We start from the raw sequence: 19,432 nt of genomic DNA, 5'->3' as shown, positions 1-19,432 counted from the left end.
GTGAGTCGTGCAAGAGATATACAGCAGCAAGTCTTAGCTGGTTGAGTTGACGTGGTTCGCCGCGGCGGCTTCAGCACTGGTGGTGTCGTCAAGAATTTTTTCAGTGCCTCTAGGGCTTCCTGTGCTTCTGAAGTCCACTGAAACTTATCCACTTTCTTGAGCAGCTTGTAAAATGGTAAACCTTTTTCTCCCAGCCTGGATATGAATCTGCTCAGGGCTGCCATACATCCGGTAAGTCGCTGAACTTTCTTTTGTGATCGTGGTGCCTCCATTTTCATGATAGCTTCAATCTTATCCGGATTAGCTTCAATTCCCCGGTGGCTGACAATAAATCCGAGTAGCTTTCCTGTTGGTACCCCAAAGACATATTTTTCGGGATTAAGCTTCCATCGATATCGCCGTAGGCTGTTGAAAACCAGCTGTAAGTCTTCGATGAAGTTTTCCGAGTTCTCCGTTTTGATTACCACATCATCTACATAGGCTTCCACACGCCTGCCCCAGTGATCGGCTAAGCATGTTTGAATGGCTCTCTGATAAGTCGCCCCAGCGTTTTTGAGGCCAAACGACATGGAGGTATAGCAGAAAGCACCGAACGGAGTGATGAACGCTGTTTTTTCCTCGTCTTCCTTTGCCAAGCTAATCTGATGATATCCGGAATAGCAGTCCAGGAAAGACAGCACAGAACATCCAGCGGTGGAGTCTACCACCTGATCTATCCTAGGGAGCCCGAAGGGATCCTTTGGACAATGTTTGTTGAGATCCGTATAGTCGACGCACATGCACCAATCCACTTTATTCTTTTTTAGTACAAGAACAGGGTTGGCTAACCACTCGGGATGTAACACCTCTCTAATAAACCCAGCCTCGACCAAGCGAGCCAGCTCAGCGCGAATGGCCTCTCTCTTGTCGGGCGTGAAGCGACGTAGTTTTTGCCGGATCGGCCTCGCCTGGGGATAGACCTTCAGTTTGTGCTCGGCCAGTTCTCTCGGGACTCCCGGCATATCCGCAGGTTGCCATGCGAATACGTCTCGGTTATCTTGCAGAAACTGGACGAGCGCGCCTTCCTATTTATCGTCCAGGCTGGAGCTGATGATGGCAGTCTTGCGTTCATCAGCGAACCCCAGGTTGATCCTTTTGGTTTCTTCAGTCGGCCGCATAGAGGTTGCGGCTTGAGCTTCATTTGCCGGTGGCGCAAGGTCTTCCTCAGGCTTAGAGTTTGCCGACGTTGAAGAAGTTGCCGACGGTTTGGTGGTGAGGGCCGCCTGGATGGCCAGTCAGAAACATTCTACGGCGCCTTGGAAGTCAGCGTGCACAGTTATGATTCCTTGTGGTCCTGGCATCTTCAATATCATGTACGTGTAATGCGGAATGGCCATGAATTTTGCCAATCCCGGCCTCCCGATAATGGCGTTGTACCCGCAGTCGAAGTTCGCCACTTCGAACCTCAGGAACTCGGTTCTGTAGTTCTCCGGAGTTCCGAAGGTGACGGGCATGTAGATGTGGCCCAGCGGGTATTCCCCTTCAGTCGGCACGATGCCGAAGAAAGGAGTATCTGACTCGTGGAGCTCTTTGAGGTGAACTCCCAAGCCTTGGAGTGTCCGGGGGAAGGTGACGTTGATGCTGCTCCCCCCGTCCACTAACACCTTCTTCACCCTGCTCTCTCGGATCACCGGATCGACGAGGAGCGGATATTTGCCTGGGTGGTCGAAGTTGAGCCATTAGTGAAGGTGATCGGGTACTCCGACCATCGGTACGGAGCAGGAGGACCGGTAGTCGCCACCAATATCTGGCGATCGTTGAGCTTTTGTTGTCTTCTGTTCTCCTGCGATCCGTGTTCGCCGAAGATGACGTTGACCTCCCTGTCAACGCGCGAGGAAGGCTCCACCTCCTCCCTCCTCCTGCTGCTGGGGTTGTCGTGGTTCTTCGGGTCCTCCTCGCGGCGGAGGAGGAGGTAGAGGTTGGAAGGGTCGGTCGTGCCCGACGGAGTGCTTGAAGTCCCTGCAGTTCCGAAGGGTGTGGCGCATGTCCTTGTGGTACGGGCACTGGGCGTCGAGGATGTCGTCCAGCATGCGCTCGCCTCCGCGAGGTCCTCCCCGGGCGCGAGAGGCAGGTGGTCCGGTGGCGTGCACTTCTTTGCGAGGTCTCTTCTCCCAGCGTTTGTCGGGTTGCTGGTTCGCGTCGCGTCGTGGTGTTGCCGGTGCGGACTTCGCTCCCCCGATGAGGTCCTGAGCTCGCTCGTCGGCGGTGATGTAGAGGTCGGCTTCCCGGAACAGCTGCTCGGAGGTAGTCGGCGCCTTCTGCAATATGGCTCGGACGAAGGCCGAGTCATTGGATCCTCTGTAGAAGTCCTCGATCACGGCCGCCTCCGTGACCTTGGGGATACGATTTCTCATGGTCTGGAACCTTTTGAGGTACGACCGGAGAGTTTCGTCCCCCCGGCGCTTGATGGATTTGAGGTCCCATGGTTGCGCTGGTTTGTCGGAGAGGGACTGAAAGTTGGCGGTGAAGCGTCGACTGAAGTCGCTCCAGTCGTCGATGCAGTGTCGGGGTAGATGTCGCAGCCATCGTAGTGCATCTTGCCCGAGGACAATGGGTAAGTATGCAGTCATCACGTCCTCGGACGCTCCGGCGGCTCGAGCGGGTGGTGGTGTAGACGGCCAGCCAGCCCCCTGGATCCTGCTTAGGTTCATATTTGTCGACATTGGATACCTTGAAGTTAGGGGGCCATTGAATGGCCCTAAGGCGTGGAGTAAGGGCAGACACTCCACACGTGTCTTCCTGTCGTCGGGGATGATGTCTGTCCCGGGGAGGGGAGTAGTTGTTGTGGTTCCTCGACCGTCCCCGGGTAGTACCGCCAGTCGAGGCCGTCGCTGACTCGGTTCTGGTGGCCTGACTCCGAGCTGGGATGCCATGATCCCTGTCGTACTCCATCCCGGCGGCGGATCTCGTTCTCATGTCGTCGTTCACGCGAAGCATTGATGGAGCTTTCGCGCGTCCCGGCGACTATTGATGGCGTGTCGCAGATCGTTCGGCGGGTGAGCAAGAGGTAGAAGATGGTTGGCTGCTTGGGTGAACAGTCGTCGATAGCCCTCGGCTGTCGGGAGTCCTGAGGGAGTCCATCAGCTATCCGAGCTAGTACCCCTCCGACTTCACTCGACGTTGTTCATGGCTCGAGCGAAGTCGGGATTCAGGTTACGCCCGAAGAGTGGATTTTCCCGGCATTGCCTCGCATCCTGCTCGGCTTGTTCCTAAACTCGTCGGCGATCACGCCATCTGGAGTTCCTTCGTTCTCTGAAGACGCGTTCCTCCGGAGTTTCTCCTATCTCTGAGACCTCGTCCCGCGAGACAGGCTGCTCTGGATCCCGCTCTCCGGCCTCGTGATGTCGCCGGATGTTTCGGCGCCGATTTCTTCGTCGACGGGACTCCCGCTGAGGTGGTTCTTCTCCGGGCGCGGTCGGCTCATCGTCGGAGACGGGGGGCGACTCCACTCTCCCGATGAAAAGAACGTCGGGGTAGAATGGTGCGGCTGTCGTGGTGATCTTCTTTCCGTTCTCCTTTGAGGGCGGAGGCATGGAAAGAACGACTTGCTTCCTCCTGGTCTCTTTCTTCCTTGCGATTGTGTCCATTCTTTCGTCGGGGAAGTAGACAGTGGAGTTCTCCGGGTCAGCAGGCCCTCGGCCCCTGGCTTGCTGAAGGCGATCTTTTTTCGGAGCGCTGGAGGCTGCGCTTTTTCTTTCCTTACTCCGATATTCTCGGAGTTTGTTGGAGGAGACTTCTTCTTTGGCGGATCTGCAATGCGTTGTAGAGTTCCCTCTTCATCTGCTACAGATGAGATTGTTCCAAAGCAGAATACAGATCCGGGACGGAGGGTGATCTTGCGGTGGAAGGTGACGGCCATTGAGCTAGCTTAGATCGGCGACACACCCCCTACCTGGCGCGCCAGCTGTCGGTGTTTTGGGTCCGACCGCACACCCGGGGTTGCCCCTCAAGGTGTTTTAGGAGTAGGACGGTGTCGCCGACTGTAGCTAAATGGTTCGTGCCAGATGCACGAGGAACAATAGACAGTGTTTACAGGTTCGGGCCGCTTTGAGATGCGTAACACCCTACGTCCTGGCGAGTATGCTTTATGTAATGGGTTACAAGGGAGCTCTCTAAAGCTAGAACGTAGAGAGTTGGGGTGGATGGCTGAGTAGTGGGATTGATCGTCTTGAAGGGGTGCCCCCTAGGCCTTATATATTGGACCGTGAGGCAATACATGCGGATGAGATAACAAACTGCACCTAAGAGATAGTGAACTGATTGAGTCTATCTTCCTATAGTTCTGCCGACTTACCTTCGCCTGGTTCCGTTGTACGGGGCTCCAGCGCGGGAAAGTCGGATCTTCTGTTGTGGTTGCTTGCTCAACGTTGTGGGGCCGTCCGGGCTTGCACCGATCCGGCCTTATGTCAATCTGCTTTACTGATTGTTCCTCCCCAGGCCCATGAAGGAGTGACCTTACGATCTATTGGGCCCTTGGGCCTTTCGTGAGATCTTTTATCCTTCCAGTGGACCCAGGGGATATCTGTCCCCCACAGCCGGCGACAGAGAAAATAGAAGAACCGAGGGCTGAAGATCCAAAAACATCGGAAGTTCTAAGTCCTTCAGCAGAAATTGGGGCAGCAATAAGCCAAAAGGGGCCAGCAGTGACCCCCAAAAGAAAAAGGATGGTTAACGTGCTGGATGTTTTGGAGACAATAAAGTCTTCAAGCACAACTCCGAAGAAAACTGTTGAATCTTCTGAAGTGCATATTGAAGCACCTGATGTCCGAAGTTTTCAAAACATCAATCTGAGACTGAAGCTGGGCCTTCAAAGCCTACCAAGGTGAAATCCTTGGAGGCAGAAGAAACAGAAATAACAGAACAAATTTCGGCTAAAGAAACTGGTACTGCCGCCCCCGAAGCTCCTTTCGAAGCCTTCGATTATATTTTACGTCATGCTTCGGGGAAAAAATTATCTGAAAAAGAAAAGCAAGAGGCCCAGTTTTACACCCAAAATTGAAATATCCGAAGGGGGCGTTGATTTTTGACGGCAGTGGGGAAGAAGACTTTTTGTATTGTCTCCCTGACAGCAAGGAGATTTCTGTCTGTCAGGAGATGAGCAAGAGCTTCGGATTCCCAACACTGGAAAACGGGCTCTCGATATTATCAAAAGACGAGCTAGCCGATAGCCTGGCGTATAATAGCTTAAAGGTGCGAAAATGAGGTCTTTGTATTATTTCTTGAAATCAAAATTTTTCATTTATTTAACTTATTGAAACCAAACTTTTTGCAGGGTCTTATACTTAGCAACGCCCTCAGGGCTCAGAAAGATGCTGAAGACGAAGGGTGCGTTATGGCCCTGAGCAACCTTCGTTCCGAAGTTATTGAACTAAGGAACGAAAGTCTTGAAAAAGATAAAATATTATATTCATTGATAAATAGAATAAAGGAAGACAAAGCTACTTTTAATGCTCAAGCTGAGGCTCAGAAGCGTGAATTGAAGATCTTCGAAAGCAACTAGCTAGAGCTAAAGAGGAGCGCACACTTGAAGAAGCAAAACGAGAAATCAGTGAACAATGGGCAAATCATTTGGAGAAAAATGTTGAAGAGCTTCGTGCATCTAAGAAAAGATGCTACGACAAATCTATGGAATGTGTTAAAAAAGTAAAAACCAGCTTCGCCAGCGTTGGCGCTTTTTCAAGTGAAGAGAAATTCATAAGGGGTGACCCCGAAGGTCCAATCGAATGGATCAGCCACGAAGCTGAGGCCTTTGAAGAAATTTTGAATAGTCGCGGAGACATATGCGCCTTTTCAGGTGCCAGGGGGATTGCTACCACTTTGGAGAGGAAAGGCTGTGAGCATGTGAAATTTTTTGGCACAATCCGAAGTTGCCTATCCTCGAAGATATAAAAGACCCCTCGGCCGAAGCAAGCCTGGTCGCTGGGAATTTTTTCACCGACATCTGGGATAATGGTGGCCGGGAAATGGCCCAAGAAATTATTCGAAAAAGCGAAAAAGGCATTCAAGATGCTAGAAAAATAGCCGAGGCTGCTGAAAAAAGTGCAGAGCCCGAAGGGCAAATAGGTATAGACTAGTGGTTTTTGATTCTTTGTTGTAATTTTTTGATTTCGAACTTGTTCATGGTTTGTAATATTCACAGTTTGTAATAGTAATATAGTCGTATCTTCTCCTCCCTCAGAACCTGCCGAGCCATCTGCGGACTCCCCACGCGAAGGGGGACGACGAAATTAGGAAAATGGCCGAAGCCATCATGGATAAAGTTGTTGATCAACTACTGAACAAAGCTGCAGAGATAGTTCTAAGGGAAGATTAGCTGTTATTGTAAAAAACATTGAGAATGTAACATTTGTTGTGTGTAATATTTTGTAACTTTGAATGTAATATATTATCTGTTTATATTTCTATTCTTTACGATGCATGAAACATCATATACATACCGTTTTTGAGCCTTCGGCGAAAAAAACACCTTCCCTTCTTTTCATGCTTCGTAAATAATATCTGTGTTCTCATGAAATCAGTAACCAATCCTCGTAAAATCAATAATCAATAAATCTTTCCATTTCAGAGTTTGAGGAAGGTATAACTCTTTAATAGCTATTTTTTGTGCCTTGTCACTATGTCTTCAAAACAATCTTCGAATATCAATATCGAGACTCCCTTCTTGCGTTGTTGATGCAATATGATGTATGATGTTATGCTATGCAAATGATGTAATGATGTGATGTTATGCAAAATGATATTTGCCGAAGGTCGATGTTTTTTCACTGCAAGCCTCCCTTAGGAGCTTCTTCGCCTTTTACTTCAGCGGAATCAGCGTTTTATTTTCGTTGTAAGCCTCCCTTAGGAGCTTCTTCGCCTTTTACTTTCAGCGGAATCAGCGTTTATTTTTCATTGTAAGCCTCCCTTAGGAGCTTCTTCGCCTTTTACTTTCAGCAGGAATTCAGCGTTTATTTTTCCGCTGTAAGCCTCCCTTAGGAGCTTCTTCGCCTTTTACTTTAAGCGGAATCAGCGTTTATTTTTCGCTGTAAGCTCTGCATTCCCTTCGGAATGACTTTGGAGCAGAAAACTTACACTGCGCTCCCTTAGGAACGACTTTTGCTGCTTCAAAGAAATTACGCTGCATTCCTTAGAACAAAATTTTTGATAATTCGAAGGTCCTTCTTGCCACCATTAAATTCTTATGCTTCGGCAACTTAAGCCTATGGAGAAGATATATTTTCATTATGGTAAAAAGCGAAACTATTACAAGAGATTAAAAAACGACAAAAAACACTTAAGCCTCCCATAATTGTTCCTTATTAAAAAGAAATAATACTGAATGCGAAAAACTGATGTCCGGGGTAGGATATCTGTCAGTAAATGTGCTTCGACTCTGGCACTAGTGCTATTGACTGTGCGAGCTTCGGACTCTTCTCTGAAAGTCCCGTTGAAGGTTGAGTGTGCTGACTCCCTTCTGGCTGCTGGCCTCGTTGCATTGGTGGTGGAGGTGGAGGTTGTTGCCAAGATGCTTGGGGGTTGGCTTGCCGAAGCAACAGAAGCTGCAGGGTGGTTGCCTACATATTCTGGAATATAAGGTGAATGGTACGAAGCAGTATGCATGACTTGCTTCGGCTGATTCTGCTGCGCTGCAGCTTCTGCTATCTCCTTTTGCTTCTGGATGGTAACAAGGGCACATCCTGGTGGTATGGCCCTTGTCCTCACCACAGAATAGACAATAAATTTTCCTTGGCTGATCCCCAAATCTTCCTCCGAAGCCCCTGGACGCCTCTGCCCCTTGGATGCTGGCGGGCGGAAAAGAGCTTTGCTGCTGCCCCGAAGCTTGCGAGGAGTACTGTGGCCTTTGCTATTGACTCCCTCTATCATCACTCTGAGCAGAGTTGTGAATTGACCTGACGTGCCTTGGATGGAATCTTCATCCGAAGCCCCTGGTCATTTCAGAGAAACCTGTATGCTTCCTCCCTTCTTTGGCGGAAGTCATTATCAGCTCGAATATACTCGTCCATCTTCTGGAGCAGCTTCTCCAAAGTTTGAGGAGGCTTCCTGGCAAAGTACTGAGCTGAAGGTCTCGGCCGAAGCCCCTTAATCATGGCCTCAATGACAATTTCATTGGGCACTGTTGGTGCCTGTGCCCTCATACGCAGGAACCTTCGGACATACGCCTGAAGGTATTCTTCGTGGTCCTGGGTGCACTGGAATAAAGCTTGAGCAGTGACTGGCTTCGTTTGACACCCTTGGAAGCTGGTTATCAACATGTCCTTCAGCTTTTGCCATGAGGTGATTGTTCCTGGCCGAAGAGAGGAGTACCAGGTTTGTGCAACACTCTTGACAGCCATGACGAAAGACTTTGCCATGACTGCAGTGTTACCACCATACGAAGATATGGTTGCTTCATAGCTCATCAAGAATTGCTTCGGGTCTGAATGACCGTCGTACATGGGAGCTGGGGTGGCTTGTAAGACTGGGGCCAAGGTGTAGCTGCAGTTCTGTTGACAGAGGAGAAGTATCATCAAAGCAAAATTTTCATGATGGAAATCTTCATACCAGTCGTCCTCATTGTAGAAGCCCTCCTGATGAAGCTCTTTGCGCGGAGGCCTTCGGTTTCTGGTCATCTTGAGCAAGATGACGAACTTCTTCAGAGGCTTCGTCTATCTGCCTTTGTAGGTCAGCTAGACGAGCCATCTTTTTCCTTCTTCCGTTGGACCTGTTGATGGAGCATCTCCAAGTTTTGGATTTCTTGATCCAAGTCGTCCTCCAGAGGCATTGGACTAGTGGCCTTCCTCTTCTGGCTTCGAGGCCTCCCTAAGAGAAAGGACATCCTGATTGGGATCCAGCGGCTGCAGAGTGGCAGCCCCTGTGGCTGAAGCTTTCTTCGGCGGCATGACGAAGGTGATGCCTTGCCGAAGGTGTTCAAAACTCAAAAAATGGACGTGAGTTCACCCCACGGTGGGCGCCAATGTTGGGGACTTGTTCTCAAATGCTAAGAGTTAAGAACAAGGCAACATAAAATGTGTTAAATATAAAGGTCCTTCGTCCTTCAAGACATTATGTCCCTTCGGATATAATGTATTTCGGACGAAGGTCATGAAGGAAAATCCTTCGTAAGCACCATAGATAATAAGGAGGAGTTCATATGCAAAATATGAAGAGTAATATAAATATCATTATCAATTTATTCTTATTTGCGTTATCATATCCAGAATAACAGCTATAAATGTACCTTCGGTTTGACGGTAAGTAAAGATACAAGACGTGATGCAAAAAGCGAATGCCAAGTCAGTCGTGAACAGTACGGGAGCACTGTTCATCTATTTATAGGCACGGGACACAGCCCATGTAAAATTACACCCATGCCCTTTACATTTGCTAATGACTCTATAGTAACCCATTGAGGTCTGAATAGCCTTTTCATCTTTAAGTCGGTTCCCCTTTTCTGTGGCCATGCCGAACCTTCTCTGCACATAGCTTCGTGATCATCTTATCCTTCATCATAATCGCCTTCCGTCTTACTCAAGCTTCGTCCTGACCATACTTTTGTATACTCATAACCGATTCCAAAGATACCTGTCACATATTTCACTTGGAAGACATTGTCAAATCATGTTTTTGAGGACCTTCGGAAGCCGAAGGCCCCCAACACATACATATCATCAGACAAAATATAGATCAATATTGGTCACATGACAAACACATTCATTGACATAGTCACAAAAACTTCACATTACAACCACATAATCAATTCACACATCACAAACTTCACATCACCAAACATAGCTTACATAACCATTTCAAATAGCAATAACAAGATAAGTTAAAGTGTTAGTTTACGAAAACAGCGTGCATGAGTTAAGAAACAAAGACGACCAAGCACCATACTCAGGGATAACCACCACTTGGATGGTTAGAGCTTTGACCGCTGCCACCCCAGGAGGAGGGTACGCGAAGAGGGACTCAACAAATCCAGTTCCTGTGGGTTCACACCCACTCCCACCCGCTTCAGGCCTAACATATGCAAGGATGCAAGTATCAACAAGTTTAATGCGAATATCAACAAGTAAATACAAACATCAACAAGTTATGTATACAAGTGTATAAAACCATCGAGAGTTATCAAACGTACCATATCTTCAGGTGCAGGTATATGTGTCGGAGGGGTGTTGAACTATTGAGTCCAGTCCCTATTTAATAAATATTCAACAAGTTAAGTATACGGTTCATGTTTTGCTACTACACTAACAAGATGAATGCTAGTTTAGAGAATGTTATTAAGAGAATTTGCTAAGATTAACGTACCGGAGCTGGTGTGGATGCAAACTGGCTCCATTGTGGTGGCGGTGGCATGTTTGGTGTCATGCCCGTTGCTACATTAACTGTTAAACATATGTGTTACTATTGAAGATGTTCTATTAAATATAAGAATTTAGAGTTCGGATTATCTATACTTGCTGATACATGCTTGGTTATGTGCATTGCAAGCCTCCATAAATTCCCGTTGTTGTCTCATTCCTCATGCAACCTCATAATCTCCAACCTGCTCGTTCGGTCGATGAGAGCACGAGCTACATGAAGACGAACCCGTCCCTGAGATCTCATCGACGACGAGTCAATAAATCCGTCGAAGAGTGTATCTATAAGTGATTCGAAAATTGTGATTCTTGCATGATCAAATTAGTATCAACCATGTAATTTCATAAGTTAGAGCTTACTGTCCATGTGATTTTCCCCCACCACTGCGTACACCACCGAGGGATCCACTATTCATGTCGCAGTCGAAGTTAGGGCCATGGCACCGAACCATCTCCTCCCCATATGCCACCTATACATCATTCACAAACTTACAAATGCAGAAATTTCTATACTTTGAACGTTTGTAATTTTGGTCCAAAACTCACCAGCCAATCTGTGGTCGTCTGGCTGCAGAGCTGGTGAGGTTTGTTAGGTCTAGTCCTTTGTGGCCCTCCTGGTAGACCTCAATGTCGCTAGGATTTTGGCCATGTAGCTTCACTGTATAAACAAAAAACATTCATAAGCAATCATACTATTTGGTGATCGACATAGCTAGATCAAACTTACCATTCTTTTAGCTTTTTGGAGCATGTCGTCGCTGCCAAACTTGTGGTTAGAATTGGTTCCTCGACATTGCCTGTGATGTGTCGATGCTTTCTGGAAGCCTTCGGAAGCCCAATGCGACCCAAGCATAGTATGCATCAGGCACGAGCGCCATCCATGGAACCATCACCTGCACACACAAGGTTACATATTGTACAATTGCAACAATTAACAAAAAGAGTAAAAAATTGATACTAACCTCACGATATGATCCTCAGTCAAATATTTCTTGAGGACCCTTCCTTTTTGTTCAAGGAGCTGCTTCTTCCAGATGATTTTGAAAATACAAATTGTAGCCTGAATTCTCACATAGTATATGGAATCCTTCACCATCTTCTCTACATTGTTTGGAACACACGTTCAGCGTGCCCATGTAATCCTCTCCGTCAGGAAACCGATAACGAAGCTACAACATAAAGAATACAAATACAATGGTATAAGTCATAGAATTAAAATATTAAGAAATAGAACAAAAACAATAAAGAATTCATACCCAAAAGTCATGATGCACATGTCCCGTTGTCGTTGTGGTCTCGTTCCTTTTTAACTGTACTCGTCCTAGTACTGACGAGCACCTCATCCACGCTATCTCCATCTGACACCTTCACTATACCAGGGTAGTGAAGGCGACAAAGAGAACCAATGTAAGGTTACCTGAGTGTGGTGTCCCTTGTCATCAAATGATAGATCCTCAAAATTCATGCATTACACAAAAACATTAACAATACACATAATAGTTATATGAGACAAGTTAAATTACACTCACGATCTCCATGAGGCATGATAAGATCCTATCAGTCTCTCGCTCTGTCGCGAGATGAGGCTTTACAGAGTGACTCTTTCTAGAGCGATGTGTGCGTGTCACTAAAGAGCCTCCTGAGGCACTATATTACAAATTGGTAAGTATAAATTATATGAGAGGTTATTCTATAAATAATTATCTCCACTTTAATCTAAGTTATAAATTGATCATTGATCATTTTCTATTACAATGATAAGCAGATTAACAAGACTAACCAACGTAAGTTAAATAAAGATCTAATTATTAAAGAATGAAACATGGTATACTAAATATTGTTATTGCATAGTAAATGTTTATACGAGACTAATGCAACTTGAGCGGATCAAATCAGAGTTACGGATTGTGAGTTATGAATTTCCGAAGGTTTTATGTGCCTAACATAAGATTAATTAAGAGATCAATTTTAATACAATTTTCATGTTAAAACAATATTACATAGTTATAGACAATATTAGTACAAAATTATTGGAACTGGAATGGACCAATTTGGACCTAATATGAATTTTCTAGGAATTATACAAGTTCTAGTAATTATTTTACATTAACAATCATTTTAGAAATGAATTTCTCAGATTTTACTATTGGATGTACTGCGCACCAAATAAACAGAAACCCAGGGTTAGCGCCGAAAAAGTCCCCCTGACTCAGATTGCGCCAGCCCTGGACCGCAGGTTGATTAGTCCAAAAAGCAAGGGTTCTTATGCAAAACCCCCTAGCCAAAAGGGTACGGTTAACACTGGCCGTGCGATTAAGTGTGGACGTGTGAGATTAGATCTAGCCTATCCCAAACCGGTACGCTTACTTGTCCACAGGATCTAAAATCAACGGCGCTGATTTAAATCGATGTTGAGCCACTAGGATCGCTCATTCGCGGATCAGTGGCTCGGATTAAAAATGCCCAACCGGTATCCTACTTCTAATCACGACCGTCGATTTTGAATCAAATGGCCCACCGTCATCGTTCCTGTGCGACCGAGCTGAACGGCGGCGCCGCCCGATCCGCGACGGCGCCCTCACCGGCGAGTAATTACCAGGTGACCCTAACCCTATTCTCCAATCCAGCAGGGTCTACACGATGGTTACAACCTAGTGAACTGGAAAAACCGAGATTTACCGGTAATTACTTGACGTTGAGGGCCGGCCACGGCGCGCGCCGGATCTTGGTGTCGCTGCGTCCGCGGTGAGGAATTCCCGAAGCTCCACTTCACCACCGCGCCCAATGTCGCTGTGTGTCGGTCCTCTGTGACCTACGCGAGGTCCGGCGTCGATGGCGACGGTCTGGCTAGTAGAAGATGACCCAGACCACCGACAGCAGTGTGGTGGACACGAGGGTACGCTGGTGTGGCTGACCGATGGGGCCACGGTGTCGGCGCCGGGTCGCTGCGGAAGGCTGGGCCATGGAGGAGGGAGTGAGGTGAGATGGGCCGATGAGGAAATAAGATAGTTGGGCCGCGATGAAGGACTCGGCCCAAGCACGGACTTATGATTTTTCCTATTTCTGTTTTGCATTTTCTTTTCTATTTTCTCTTTCAAATCCCACTCTAATTCAAACACATGTCTTGAACTTCAAATTTTCCAAGTTTCCAAATAATTCCTAATGTGAATATAAACTCTATTGTATACAATACTTCTTTTATTCTTTTCCCTATTATGTATTTATGAAAGGAATAAATGGTTTCATTAAAAATTCCCTTCTATTTTCTATTTCCTTTTGATTTACAAAAAAAATTAAAATCCAAGATAAAGTTTAGGAAAGAAAATTTTAATACATACTCAAAATCAATTATGAAGCAATATGTATATTTATTTTAATTGATTTATTAGTTTGGTTGATGTTTGAAATATGAAATCTCTCATTTTGTTTTCTTTCTTTTTAGAAAAAATAGCATTTTGAATGTGGGATAAGAAGTAAAAGTTACTTCAAAATTAAATATTCTTGCAAATAGATGCTTATGATGCACCATTTAATGTTATGTATCATCACTTAGTTGAATAGAAAACTTTTCTGTTACTTATTTTCTAAGATAATTCTTGGTTTCAAAATTCAGTCCTCAAATTTCAACACTCTAGTATAATTTGAGATATCTGAATTTGCTACTTTATTTCTTCATATATTTATTTTATTATTTTTTTCACACAAATTTTGGGCCTTACACGTACAGTAAGGAAAGATATGCATCTAAAATGAACCTTATTAAGGGTCTTTCCTCTCAGTCTACCACTAGCTTGTTTCACCATTCTAATTCACGGGATCTCCGATCACATAGAACAGGTTACCACTATGATAAACTTTAGGTGGGTCTCAGGCCCATCTCACTCGATGCACTATCTATCACACTACGTGATAGCCCCTTAGTAAATTGATCTGCCAGATTTTTAGACATATGGACATAGTCCAAAGCTATTACTCCGGAGTTTCTCAATTTCCTGACAGATTTTAAATGCCTCTTTATGTGCCTTGTCGACTTCATATTATCCTTAGAACTGTTTATCTTGATTATCACAGTTCATAGAAATAGCCGGCACAGGTTTTTCAACCACCGATAAATCCATAAAGAGTTCACAAAGCCACTTAGCCTCAACTGAAGCGGTATCTAATGCTGTGAGTTCTGCTTCCATAGTCGACCTCGTTAAGATGGTCTGTTTGCAAGACTTCCATGAAACAATGCCACCTCCAAGTGAAAACACATATCCACTTGTGGCATATATCTCATCAGCATCAGATATCTAATTTGCATCACAATAACCCTCTAGTACTGTTGGGTACCCGGTACAATGGATGCCTAAACTCATAATACCTTTTAGATAGCGCAGAACTCTCTCAAGAGCATGCCAGTGATCATCTCCCGGATTTGAAACAAACCGGCTAAGTTTGCTCGCAGCAAACGAGATGTCAGGCCTCGTAGCGCTAGTTAAGTACATGAGTGAACCAATTATTTGAGAATATCTCAATTGATCCCTGGATATCCTTCGATTTTTCTTCAAAAGCTTACTAGGATCATAAGGTGTTGGAGCAGGTTCACATTCCCTATAACCAAAGCAACTTAAAACCTTTTCCATATAGTGGGGTTGCAAAAGTGTGACCGCACCATTGCCTTCTCTTAGTAGCTTAATGTTAAGAATAACATCAGCTTCTCCCAAATCTTTCATTTCAAAATTATTGGACAGGAAGTCTTTTGTCTCTCTAATCACATCAAGGCTCGTCCCCAAGATTAGAATGTCATCACATACAGACATAAGATTACTCCCTCGCCCCCACCATACCGATAATATACACATTTGTCTGCTTCGTTCACAACAAAGCCGACAGATGTCAAAGTTCTATCGAACTTTCATGCCATTGCTTAGGTGCTTGTTTTAGGCCATATAAAGATTTCAATAACTTACACACCATGCCTTCTTGACCGTTTGCTACAAACCCAGCTGGTTGATCCATGTAGATTTCTTCATCTAGCTTTCCATTTAGGAATGTTGTCTTAACATCCATTTGATGGACGATAAGACCATGAGAGGCAGCCAGAGAAAGTAGCACATGAATTGTGGTCAATCGGGCCACGGGTGAATAAGTATCAAAGAAATCCTCACCTTCTTTCTGTGAATAGCTTTTAATTACAAGCCTCGCCTTGTACCTTTCAATAGTACCATCAGGCCTAAGCTTTTTCTTGAACACCCATTTACTCCCAATCGACTTGCACCCATAAGGACGCTCAACGACTTCCCAAGTTTCATTAGACATAATAGAATCCATCTAACTCCTTATTGCTTCCTTCCAAAAGTTAGCATCAGGAGAGGAATATGCCTCTTCAATAGTACTTGGGGTGTCATCCACAAGATATACAATGTAATCATCACCAAAGGACTTTGCAATCCTTGGTCTCTTACTCTTTTGAGTTGATACATTGTCATCTTCCACATGATTATGTATATGGGATTCCTCGGTGTGTTCTACCGGAATAAAATGCTCATGGGGTATCGTTGGTTCATCACTAGACGTATTATGTGTAGCTTTCATGGGAAATTCGTCCTTAAAGAACGTAGAATCTCTGGACTCCATAATAGTACCAACCAACATGTCCGATACTCCAGAGTTTATAATTAATAGTTTTCGATCCTAATTTGCGCTTCTAATTTGCGCTTATAATTAATAGTTTTCGATCCTAATTTGCGCTTCTTGTTAATTGGCACATTCACTTTAGCCAAATAACCCCAGGTGCGCAAATAGGAGATATTTAATTTCCTCTTTTTCCATTCCTCGAATGGTGTGATTTCTTTGTTCTTTGTGGGAACTTTATTTAGGACATGACACACTGTCAAGATCGCCTCACCCCACCATTTCTTAGATAGTCCCGAAGTCTCTAACATGGCGTTAACCAAATCAGTTAGAGTACGGTTCTATCTCAGCAACACCATTGGATTGTGGTGAGTATGGCGGTGTCCTCTTATGAATAATACCATGTTCCACACAAAAATCAGAAAAAATCACCTGAAAAATATTCTCCACCACGATCAGACCTTAACCGTTTAATTTTCCTCTCGAGTTGATTTTCCACTTCAGCTTTGTAGGTCTTAAAATAATGAAAAGCTTCGTCTTTTGACTTTAAGAGATACACATAACAAAATCTAGTAGAATCATCGATAAAAGTAATAAAATATCGTTTACCTCCCTTAGTCAATATTCCGTTCATCTTACATAAATCGGAATGTATTAAGTCTAGTGGTGCTAAGTTCCTCCCCTCTGTAGCCTTATAAGGCTTGCGAGGTTGCTTAGATTGCACGCACACCTGGCACTTAGAACCTCTGACTAAATCAAATTTAGGGATTAAATTTAAATTTGCTAACTGCGACACATAACCTAAATTGATGTGACAAAGTCGTGAATGCCAAATATACGACTCGTTCGAAATCACATTGTTCACAGACTTATTACAAACATCATGCAAAGATAAGCGGAACAAGCCTCCACTCTCATAGCCTTTTCCAACAAATGACCCATACTTTGACAGTATACATTTATTGGACTTGAACAAAAGTTTATAGCCATCTCGACATAGAAACGAGCCACTAACAAGATTCTTTTTAATGAAGGGGACATGCTACACGTTCTTCAATAGCACCGTCTTTCCTGAAGTAAACTTTAGAATGATTGTACCAACACTAAGAACATGCACATGTGATCCGTTCCCCATCGCAAGGCTCCAGCCCCTTTGCACTGATAAGAAGAAAACAAAGAAATATCAGCACTCACATGAATGTTAGCACCAGTGTCAGCCCACCACTTAGGGGATTGACACACTGAAAGAACAGTAGGTAAAATATTACCATACCCCGATGTTCCTTCCGCGGTCTCGCTAACAACCATATTTGTTGTTTTCTTCTCTTGAGCTGGTTATTTCTCTTGCTTGAATTTGTGGTCTGGACAAGCGCTAGCCCAGTGATCAGTACTCCCACAAACAAAGCAACCAACTCCTTTATTCTTCTTTTTAAATGAGGCTGCCTGCTTGGGCTTCGTGGCATTCTGCTGCTTGTTCTTCCTTTTATTATTATGTGACACATTGGAGTTCTTCTTTTGTACCATATTGGCACTAGTGTCTTTTGCTCTCGCCCTCTCCTCAACATCAAGAGACCCAATAAGCTTAGCCACGCTAAACTCTTGTCTCTTATGTTTTAGAGTGGTAGCAAAATCCGTCCAAGAAGGTGGCAACTTAGCGATAATACCGCCAGCCACGATCTTGTCAGGCAAGACACATGGGAACTGTTCGAGTTCCTTAGCCAATGCATGTATTTTATGAGCCTGTTCAACTACAGGACGGTTCTCAACCATCTTGTAGTCAAACAACTGCTCCATGATGTACAACTCGCTACCAGCATCAGAAACACCGAACTTCTCATCTAATGCATCCCATCACTCTTTTGCAGATGTGCACGTTAGATAAGAATCAACATACTTGTTGGCAAGAGCGCCAATCACGGCGCCTCAAAACAGGTTATCGGCAACGTCGAACATTCTCTCCTCAGGAGTGAACTGTTCGGGTTTCCCCTGTGCGACGTGATAGCAGTTCATTGCAGTCAACCACAGTATCATCTTACTATGCCACCTCTTGTAAAATGTCCCATCAAAAGGTTCACTTGGTTTTAACGCAACAACAAAACCACTAACAAAAAATGTCTAATATCAGGTTTTTGAATTGTTAGAGAAATTGGCATTTTCAGTTTTAATTTAATCCAGAAAATCACAGTGATGTATGTGACGACATGTATGTGCATATGTTTATTACTACTCACATAAGCAGTAAACAACAATAAAATATGCACAAATATAAAGAACATATTGTACCCTGCGGAGGGACCGATGCTCAAGGCATCAGTGGCTCCATTCACATGAGACATCTCGTGTGTATGTTCGATGTAGTCGTACACAGTCGACGCAGAGAGATGTACGTAGTGCAGTCCCTCGAACGGCACCAGCGACAAGGAACCTGATCAGCACTGGATGAGCGAATGAAGCGAGCAGTCGCGAGTACGCTCCCCAAAAACCTGATCGCCCGCACACCCGTGCAAGTGTCTCTCTGTGGACAGCGATTTCAGAGGCATGCTCTCCCACACTGTCTGTGCTCTCAGAAGGTGGGATGGGGATGGGTTGGACGCAATGTGTCTGAGAATGTCGTGTGTTCTCTCGTACTGTTGTCGTGACCAGAAGCAGCCTCCCCTCCTCGTATATATACACGTGTAGAGGGAGGCCAACAGACAATAATGGTCGCCATCAGTGATGTCCCTTAATAGCTACCATCAATGACAGTAATGGTCGCCATCAGTGATGTTCGTTAATAGCTGCCAACAATGACTGTAACGGTCGCGATCAGTGACGTCCGTTAATAGCTATCATTAATGACAGTAACGATCGCCAGCAGTGACGTTCGTTAATAGCTGCCATCAATGACAGTAACGGTCGCCATCAGTGACATCCGTTACTCTAGGCAAAATGTGCAACGGTTAGGAAGGAATATTCGGACCAAGGTCCGATCTACCATGGCCTTGGCCCGGCCTGGCCGGCGGCGCGCGCGCGTTTGGCAGTCCTTCATCATTTTCTCAGTTTCTCAATAAATGTACCAATAGTCCACCTATTTAAGTTGAGTGAATTGTCCCTTGAACTTCTGGTATGGTACTAAAGTACTAGTACATTGTAGCATTAAAGTGGGCCTCTAGCATTGACTATTAATGAATATTAATATGGGCCAGGCCCACATTAATTCAACACATACATCTATGCATTCTTCGATCAACTTTAGTGTATTTATGGCCCACCCTCAACTCCAAACCAATGCTTCCTGACAAGCAAACCAGAGTTGCAATGGTTAGATGAGGGGAGCATGTACTCAGGCGGCTAGGGTTTAATCCCTGTAATGTTTTTACAGTAAACTTTGCTTAATGTAATAAAGTTCCTAGAACCTAGTTCAAAATGTGTCTTCAAAAAATATTTTGCTGATG

This window comes from Zea mays, chromosome 4, assembly GCF_902167145.1.
Source record: "Zea mays cultivar B73 chromosome 4, Zm-B73-REFERENCE-NAM-5.0, whole genome shotgun sequence".
Classification (NCBI taxonomy): Eukaryota; Viridiplantae; Streptophyta; class Magnoliopsida; order Poales; family Poaceae; genus Zea; species Zea mays.
Note: the sequence above shows the minus strand (reverse complement) of the source record.